This window comes from Pholcus phalangioides, unplaced genomic scaffold, assembly GCF_987345545.1.
Source record: "Pholcus phalangioides strain wild (caught in Gottingen) unplaced genomic scaffold, Ppha-v1.0 ptg000042l_1, whole genome shotgun sequence".
Classification (NCBI taxonomy): domain Eukaryota; kingdom Metazoa; phylum Arthropoda; class Arachnida; order Araneae; family Pholcidae; genus Pholcus; species Pholcus phalangioides.
This window is the reverse complement of record NW_028301628.1, coordinates 13,619,036-13,628,926: the sequence shown is the minus strand read 5'-3', so window position 1 is coordinate 13,628,926 and position 9,891 is coordinate 13,619,036.

Below are 9,891 nucleotides of genomic sequence, written 5' to 3'. Positions count from 1 at the left end.
ATTGAGTAATACTATTAATATAGAACACAAAAAAAACCAACGATGTTCACTAAAAATACTCGGAAATTCATTGGCTTTTATTTCCGTGTATTTTAAACGAATATCGTCGGTTTTTTGCATTCTACATTGCTAACAAGGTATCATACTATTAATAAGCTATGATGCTTAAGAATGAGTCGATTTCGAATTGAGTAGAATCACTCTTGAAAGGCCGTATGAAAATACATCACTTTCTTTCAAGGAAAAACACTACATGTCACCGTAAAAAAAGATTTCAAGTGAAAAAAATTAATTTTAATAAATTTTCTACTAAACCGACACCATCGCGAGAAGAAATTTCTATCATCCGATGCTGAAGGAGCGTGTATCCCCCCTATCCGTATATTCTTCGCAATATTCGAAGGAGAAACGATGATTGTTTTCGGAGATAGTACTAAAATTTCCCTTTTATCCTTATTGTCATAATCAGCGCGGTTACGGATAGCGCTCTTGATAAGCACTAATAGATAGCATGGGCACCGAAACCTAGGAGCTGAGGACTTTTGAGCCCCTCTCCCCCAATAAATTTTTAAGGGGGTACTGACCCCCCGCAATTAATTTCTAAAAATAAAATGCAATGCATGTAATCTCTGTCATGCGTACACGCTTGAATCTCGTGTATACGGGACGACAAGCAAATTTATACCTTCCCCCCTCCAATATTTTTTTCATGTCAGCGCCTCTGATAGATAGTACTGCCCAAGTGCCTTACTCAAGTCATGAAAACCGGTCAATATAAGAGTATTTAGTAACATCAAAATTTTGATGAAAAAAATACATTATTGTACTTACGGTGTGGATTCAACAAACATCATCTTCCGCATTACATTCATTTCTTTTCGGACACCACCGGATCGAAATTACAAATACAAACACAAATGCCACAAGAGAAAAATTGCCCAACGAGGTGGCTGAAATAAGCATGTTTGAACCATGAAATCAGGGCCCGATCATGACTAATCGGGGCCATGGGCAAGGATACTTTTGGGCCCCCCCCCCCAAACTAAAATAGATTTCTCGGGTGTAAAACGATATAAATTGCATATTTTTAGAATTTTTTGTCTGATCAAAAACTTTTGAACATAAAACTGAAAATTTAAACCATTTTGTTTCATGTGTACCCTTTAGTTATCAAGAAATAATAAAGATGAGACAAATACTAACCACATCAATAAAATCACCAGTTGCATGGCTAATGCATCACAAAAATGTTTTACTGTGAAGTAATTCACTTTTTTTTTCTGCTTTTCATTTTTGCAAAATCAAGAATTACATTACTGAAATCCAATTTTTTTGTTACTTCTCCTTCAATGCAGAGTAATGCTAAAGAGCTTAGTTTTTCCTGCAGAATACTAGAGCGTATGGGAGACTTTAGCCGCTTTAACAAAGAAAAGGGTCTTTCATCAGAACAATTTGTTACTGGCAATGTTAAAAAAATTCTTACGGCACTATCAACATTGGAAAATGTCTCTTCCAGCTCTAAACATTTCAGTTTTTTAAACATATCTGCAATTATATTATATTCATCTTCCACAAGTGAAGAAAATTGCTGTAGCTCTTCAGGAAAAGAATCATCTAAATCCTGAGGGTAGGATTTTTGCAAAGAAATCGCTTTATCCATAAGTTTTGATTTCAACTTCATTTCACTCAGGCAAGCAAACTTTTTCGCTGTGCTATTATACGGCTCTTTACGAAAAGAAAGGTGTGAAATTAAAGCATCACAAACAGCATAATAAATACTTGATTTATAAGCTTCACGAGGTGTCAGGTCAACTTCACAGCTATGTACTGCATGAGGATCTTTGCTTCTTGGCTTTAATTTTTTTCTTTCTACATCGTAATCAACATCCGGCTCACACATATCTCTTGCTAATTTTTCATACTCCTCAAGATTGTCTCTCACATATTGAGTAAATTCAATTAAAGATTGGTACAAAAGTGTGACACGCGTTAAATTCATAGATGATTTTTGAAGTTCCACACTGGTTTGATTAAGCCTTTGTAAAAGGGTATCCCATACAACGATGTTCAGTACAGTTTCCAACTTTTTCAAAAGGGCTTGTGCCTCCAATTTTGTCTATGCAGTTTCATTTTCTTCTGTACCCAATCTGTTAAGAGTAAGTACAATGGCATTATAGTTCTTCCTTAATGATTTAACGGCATGAGCATCAGCACACCACCTAGTAGTACTGCGGTTCTTCAATGTTGAAAAATCGCCACGTTTTTTCAGTTCTTCATTTAGTATCTGCCACCCGTGTGTTGATGAAGAAAAGAAAGTATATATTTGTTGCACAAGACAAAAAAAACTGCATTGCACCACTGCATGACTCAACAGCATTGACACCAACCAAGTTAAGAGAATGAGCTGCACAAGGAACAAAATCAGTGGCAGGATTTACGCTTTTTATTCGGGCTTGTAACCCAAAATATTTGCCGGCCATATTTGACGCATTGTCATAGCTTTAGCCATTTAATACATTGATTCCAGCATCTTTTAGAGTTGTTAAAACAATTTCTGCTAGGGTTTCTGATTTATAGCTGTACATTGGAACAAATTTCAGAAATTTTTCTACAGGTTCAGCTCCGACAAGATATCGAATCACAAAACACAACTGATCAAGATGAGTAATATCTGGGGTAGAATCAATAATAATTGAGTAGTATTTGGCAAGCAGAATTTCATCAATGATTTGTTTTTAAACTTGTTTAGCCATTATATGAATAAACTGATCTATACATGTTGAGGACAAATAGCTTACATTTCCTTTGCCAGGATTCCCATATCTCTCCAAATGTTTTGAAAGAAATGGATCAAATTCGGCTATCACTTCTAAACAGCCTAAAAAATTTCCATTGTGCCTAGATCCAACAGTTTCATTATCACCAAAAAAAGGTAGACCCCCGTATAGACAAAAATTTCACAACAGCAACAACTCATTTAAGCACAGACATCCAATACTTTGTCTCCTCTTCATATTGCTGTACCAAAGATGAATCAACTCTTTGTGAGACATTTGCACAAGTTTTTCACCCTTTTTTTTTTTGATATGATAAAATTGAGAAATGGTGAGAATTCTTTTTACACCCCCAAAAACTCTTTCAGCCTCCGACAGCAAATCGGTATTTTGAGGAGGGGGATTACATTTTTCTCAGTAGCAACTAGGTTACTATCATCATCATCTTGAATCTCATCATTCCTCAAACATGCTCTGGAATTATCACATTCATTAATTATTGTTTCATCATCATCAGATTCAGCTTTAGATTGTTCATTACATGGCGCATTGACTTTGCATCAGATGCAAAATAATTTTTTAATGAACTAACAATTTTTTTCCCCCCCATCTTTCTGTTTTTTCAACTTTCTCTTTGCAGAGCCAGATAAATAAGCTCGAGAGGACATAATTAAACTTAAAATATTGAAGTTACCATTGCGCTATAAAATGCTCAATCAATCAATGGTTTAGTTTTAGCAGGGTTTTTGGCTACAGCAAGGCCCTCTCCCTGCGGCTGGTAGAGATTTTCTACATTAAAGAAAAAAAATATTAATCATTGTCGACTGCTCCCAGAAATTAAGAGCAAAGGAAAACAAAATAAAGGGAAAGGAAGAGTGGGATATCTTCAGCTGCACAGGGCAACGATGCAGCACTTCTAAAGCTAGAGGCCCTCTATTTTAGTCATGATAGAACAGAAAGAAAAAAAAACAATCAATCAAAACGATGGGATGCCCAAATATATTTTTGGACCAAACAAGAAATAATGTTGGGAGGAAGAGAAATCAGATCTGACCACTCTAAAATGTAGTTTTTTGAAACAGGATCAATGAGGATAAACTTGCGAATATTTTGATAAAAAGGACACTGGAAAAGGAAGTGATAAGCAGATTCTTCCATTGGACAATAGAAACAGTAGGGGTCTCTATGTCTTTTAATAGTGTGTAAGTACTTGTTGAGCGGAGCTCGCTCGCAAATGAGTTTGTAAAGAAGGTTTTCAATTTTACGAGATGACATCTTTCTGGAGATTTTTTCAACAAAATTGAGGAAAATAGAAAATTGAGATGGACAAGCCACTTGAAGTTGATTCCGCCAAGTTGATGTGAGAATGTCTCGGGTTCTGACTTTGTAGTCTTCAATGAAGAAACCTGCTGGAGTTGTCAGAGGAACAGAAGTGGTGGCTAAATTATGGACTGCTTTATCAATAATTTCATTCAGAGAGATGTTGACATGGCCTGGAACCCATACAAGAGTTAGCGAATTTATCTGAGAACAAATATGCGCAATAACGTTATAGAGCAACAAGATGACAGAATGTGAGTGGATGCTAATATTATTCAGGGCAAGGAGAACTGCTTTTGAGTCTGAAAAAATTGTGATGTTTGGGTTGTCTTGGATGTTGAGACAGTTGAGGCCATATGCAATTGCAAGAGCTTCAGCGGAGAAAACAGATGCATTTGGATGTGCAGTACATGTTTTCGTGACAAAAAAGCACCAAGAGTTGTATATTTGGCTTATAAAATGCTAAACACGTTGGAAACAAGCATTGTTTGCTTTTCTCTGTTATGGATTGTGATGCCTTTATAACGGCTAGCATCGCAGCACCGGTGCTTCTTCTCATCTGAGATTTAGCTTTTTTTGGCATCAACAGAAAATTCCCCGAACCGACCAATCGGAACTCATTTTTCCTTTATTAGAAAAAGTAGTATTACAGTTGAATAATAGAAGTTCAATTTCTCTCCCAATAACTGTAAAAATATTTTATTAATGTAAAAAAAAATTATATTTATATTTTCTATTCTCTAAAAAGTTTAGCTGCATTACAAAAACGAAATTCCTTTTTTTCTAAGTATTTAAGTTTTACTTAAAAAAACCAACTTTTCAGACTTCATTATTATAGATTTGGGGGCCCTGGGCAAAGTCCCGATTTGCCCATGCGATAATATGGCCCTGCATGAAATGGAGGTCCATCCGTTGTGTAACAAACACTTTAGATATGGGAATTTTTTGCATCGAAATTCAGGACTGGTCGTCTGTAATTCATGTTTCGGTACTTCCACACACGTTATCTTTGGGTTTAAGTAATTCACGAACTTGAACGAATACATTACAAAAAATTTTCAATTACGGCAGTTCCTCAAAGTGAGCGTCAGGGTTCCTAGACGTGTCGTGACAAGCTGTTGACCATTGATGTTTGCATCTGTTTTTAAGCGGTTCTTTTATAAAAAAAAAAACCCCGCATACAAAAAGAATATAGCCGTAGGTGAATGAACAATGCTAAAATCATGGCCTCCACCCACATCCTGCCGCAGGGTCTCGAGGCTAGGCTCTTTGGCATGCCACATCTGTATTGAATTTATAATGTGGAAAAAAAAGTGACGAGAATCGTCTCGGGGGCCCTGAAACCAAAACACTGATTTCAGCTGCACTTTTTCGGCGGAACACAGCTCCAATAATGAACAGTCATTAGCAAAACCGGTCATTCCCAGATGGTGTTGAACTTTGCGACAGAAGGGTTTATCGATCAATTACAGTTACATTACATGTGGAATGTACAGCGCATATTCAAGGGGGGAAAACACTTTAGCCCTGATCCCTTAACAGATGAAACAAGTACAAGTACTTGTGTGCAAATATTCTTAGTTTTTTTTTCGCCCATAGGCACGGATATTTACGAAGGCTTTCTTGGGAAAGGGGTCCCAGTTTCCGAAAACTTATTTTTTACTCTCGTCCTCCCATCGCCCCCTTATGCCCATTCGTAGCCCCCCAATCGCGTCTGTAGCTGGCATCGCCCCTTTGAATAGTACCATCGCCCACTTTGGGAAACACTGATCTAAATACTATCTTTATGTTAAATATTTGATTATGTATTTTTACAACAGATGGCAGCAAATTCGTTCTGGACGAGAGAGAGAAATATTCGAACCCCCCCCCCTCCCCCGTCCAGTTTTTGATATATAATAAATCCTCCACACCAGCAATCGATATATTTTTGAATCTTCAATTTTTTTCAACTCCTGACATCACGTCGACAGAATATTCCATAGCTTTTTCCAACATCGAATAATTTTTAGCTTATTTGTTAACGGCCGTATTCACCTCCAGGTTCAGAACGCGATCCAGGTTCTAAACCGCGTTTCACCTCAAAATTGGTATTCACCACCCCTGAATCGAGATCCACGGACCAGCTTTTCGAGCCTGAAACTGAACCTCCGATATCGGCGATCCAGCAGGGTGGATCATCGAGTTTCAGCGCATGCGCAGTGAACATTATCGTCGCTGCAAACACAAACATCGACATAGTAATGGCGGTCGCGCTGAATTGTTTTTATGATGACCCGGAATGAAATAGGGAATTTAGAATAATTTATTAATTATAAGGTGATGAGTGACCGCGTTTAGGTATTAAATATATGTTAAGTAATTATCCCCGATCAATGAAAGCTTTCAACTACTACTTGAAGCCATCAACAAGTGACGAAAGAAGGTGAGTAATGATACTTTTCTATGATTTCCTTCAAACCTGAACTTCATTCGCTAACAAAATGATCATTATCAAATAATGATTACTTAATAATATGAGTAATATACTCATGTATTGATATTAATGACAAATTCGTCTTTATGGTACCTGAAACAGGGTCGTTGCGGGCAGGACCGTCTTAAGAACACCATGGGCCCCCGGGCCAAGTGGCTTTTCTGAGGACCTACCAGGTAAATTACAGAAAATTTCAACCAAATCTCATTTTTGTGAGGCCCATCTTCTCTCGAGGCCCCCGGGCCGTGCCCGGGTAGGTCCATCCGTTAAGACAGCACTGGTAGTGGGCTCTCTCGATGCAGACTTTTTTCTTGAGTGGGGGCCCCTGAAAGTATTATTATGTAAAATAAAGTGTACATTTTTGTGAGGGCCCCCATTCTCTCGGCCCTTGGGAAGTGCTCCGGTTGCCCCAGCTTATTTACGGTCCTGACCTAAAGGTTAAAATGGCAGGGTATAGTGTCACGTTTTTGAAGTTTTTTCCTCTCTGAAAATAATGTATCATTGGTCTGAAAAGAAGTCATGAATATCTCTCTTGAATTGCAGGAATAGTCACTTGTATACAGTGTATACAAAAAAAAAATTTCCCCTAACCAGGACCATCTTAAGAGCATGATGCGGGGCCCCAGAGACAAGAAATTTTTCTGTGGTCCTACCTGGTAAATTCTAGAAAATTTCAACCATATCTCATTTTTGTGGGGCCTTTTTTTCTCTTGAGGAGCCTCGTACATTAAGAACTCGCAAAATGTACTAGGCAAAAGCGATCATTACAGTAGTGCATTTTAATTCCTAAGCAATACAATATTCACCAACACTCTAAAATATAGATTTGTGTATGAAATGTTTCGTCTCTAATATGAAAATATTTATATTAATGCCAAGCAAAATATATTACCTTTTTTTAGCTTTTACCTCTTGGCAGGAATATATTTATTTGATACTTTGCTGATATTTTGTTGCTGTGTGTAAACATGACATTTTCCTTCTATATTCAGTCGATCTCGCTTATAACATTCCCATGTATAATATTTTCCTGCTTAGTACTCAAATTAATTTTTATTAAGATTTCCTGTTTAAAGCATTTTCCCCGCTTACATTTTTCATGGTAATTTTTTGGAAAAAAAACCCTTTATAAGCAGAATCCACAGTATTTGCACAAATGAAAACACGTGCACAACAAAAAATATTTTCTGTGATGCACTCTCATTATCCAAAATCATATAATTATCAGCTCATTTCATTCTATTTGTGCATCAGTATTTTGCGTATAAATATCAGTTCATTCGTTTATTATTTACAGTTAAACCTCACTACAATGATACTTGATATAAAAATAAATCCCTCTACATCAATATTTTGAAAGTCTTGTTTGGAAATTCCTATAGTATAATGTTAAACTGCTGCCACTCGATTACAGATGTGAGATGAGAATATTAATATGAGAAATAACTTGAGAATAATTATTATTTTTGATAAGAATATTCCCCAGTAATTTATAAAAGTAGTCTTTCCAAAGAATATTCTCTAGGATATTATATATAATTATATTATAAATAACTGGAGAATATTCTTGTTAAGAATAATAAGAATATTCTCAAGTTATTTACAATAGTAGTACTTCCAGAGTCCTTCGTTACAATATTCTCAAGAATTTTACATCTCTAATCTTAATACAACAGCAATCCCTCTACAATGATATTTTTTCTTGATTTGCAGAATATCATTTTATTGAGATTTTAGTGTGTAATCATACCTTTCGTGCTCAAAACACCAATTCAAAAATTCATGAAATTACTTTTTGGAACCTTATTTATGTGCAGTTCATGCCAGCATTGGGCAATGATTGAGCGAAATTTATAATATTTAAGTAATCTATCATTACATAACTAGTACCACGTGATTGCTGATTACATGTGCTTTATTCGTATTATGCAGTATGATTTCACTGTATTTGAAATCACAACACATGAGTATGATTTGCTTCATTCTTTAGGGAAATTTTTTTTCATGAAAACTATGTTTTTAATTTTTCAGATGAAACAAGTATTTGGGAGCAAAAGTAGGGTAAAAACACATCTATGATAATATGTGGCCACTGAAGACGAGCTGACTCAATCACGGAAGAAAATCTCAATATTTATTTACAATGTTTGTGTGTGTGTTATACGTACCATTATTTTTTTAGCAATCTCAAATACTTCCATATAAATATGAATAAATTATTTTTGATAATTGATTTGTCGTTATTTCTTAAGTGAGGAAAATGTTAGCTTTTTTTTACGTAGTTTGAATTTGTGCCTTAATTATGTTCAAGTTACAGTGTAAATTTTGAAAGTAACGAATTACTAGATTGTGATTATCATGTAAATACAGTATATATTTTAAAAAAAATCCAGATTTAACTACCAATCCTGCTAGTAAAAAGAGGGATGGAAAATGATTTTGTTGATGAATAATGACGTTGAATCTATCAATATATGTCAAGTTTTTTTTAATTTTTAGTTCTTGGCTATTAGTTTACCCTTTAGTTAAACATGATTCAAAGGCAATGCATTTTACACATAAAAAAAAAAAATTGTCCATACACTAATGCTTGTATTGACTGTCAGATTTGAAACTTTGTTTACAGATTTTTTATTTTTAAGAATCTTTCAGCTTCAAGGACGTCCTTTCAACTTATTTTTAATAATATAATGAACTGTTTTGAACTGAATCTAACTTTTTATGTAAGCTAATCAAAAAAACTAGTACACATGTTGGAACAGTTTTTTGATGAAAAGAAAACTGTTGGGTTTAGCATTTTATACATTGAGAGGGAGCACGTCTTGTGTGTAGGGAGGATTGCATGCAACTATCATACAAGTTTCAACAAATTACAAAAAATCAGTCTCAGATATTAACTTATTTGGCTAATAGGAAATATAGCGATTAATGTTCAGTAATTTAATATTCAATGTGCATCACAAGAATTACTATTAGCATAAAAAAATTTTTTGGAAATCAAATTCACTGAATTTTGTACTTTTTCATTTTAATATGTGTATCTAAAAATTTGATTTCAGGTACAAAACAATCATAATTTAAAAAATATTCAGATAAAAATTATTTTTTGAAAAATTTCCAAATTTATTAGTATTTTTTAAAATATAAATTTTACACAATTGCGACCGTACTTTTTTCCTTCATTTCATTCGCGATTAATAAAATTTGTATGTGCTGATACATTTTTTTTTTTCTTCAAAGCAATGAAAAGCGCATAAGCTGATTGTACGTGCGATATATAATTTATCTAATCTGAGAATATTAGCAATTCCGTAGCGAAAT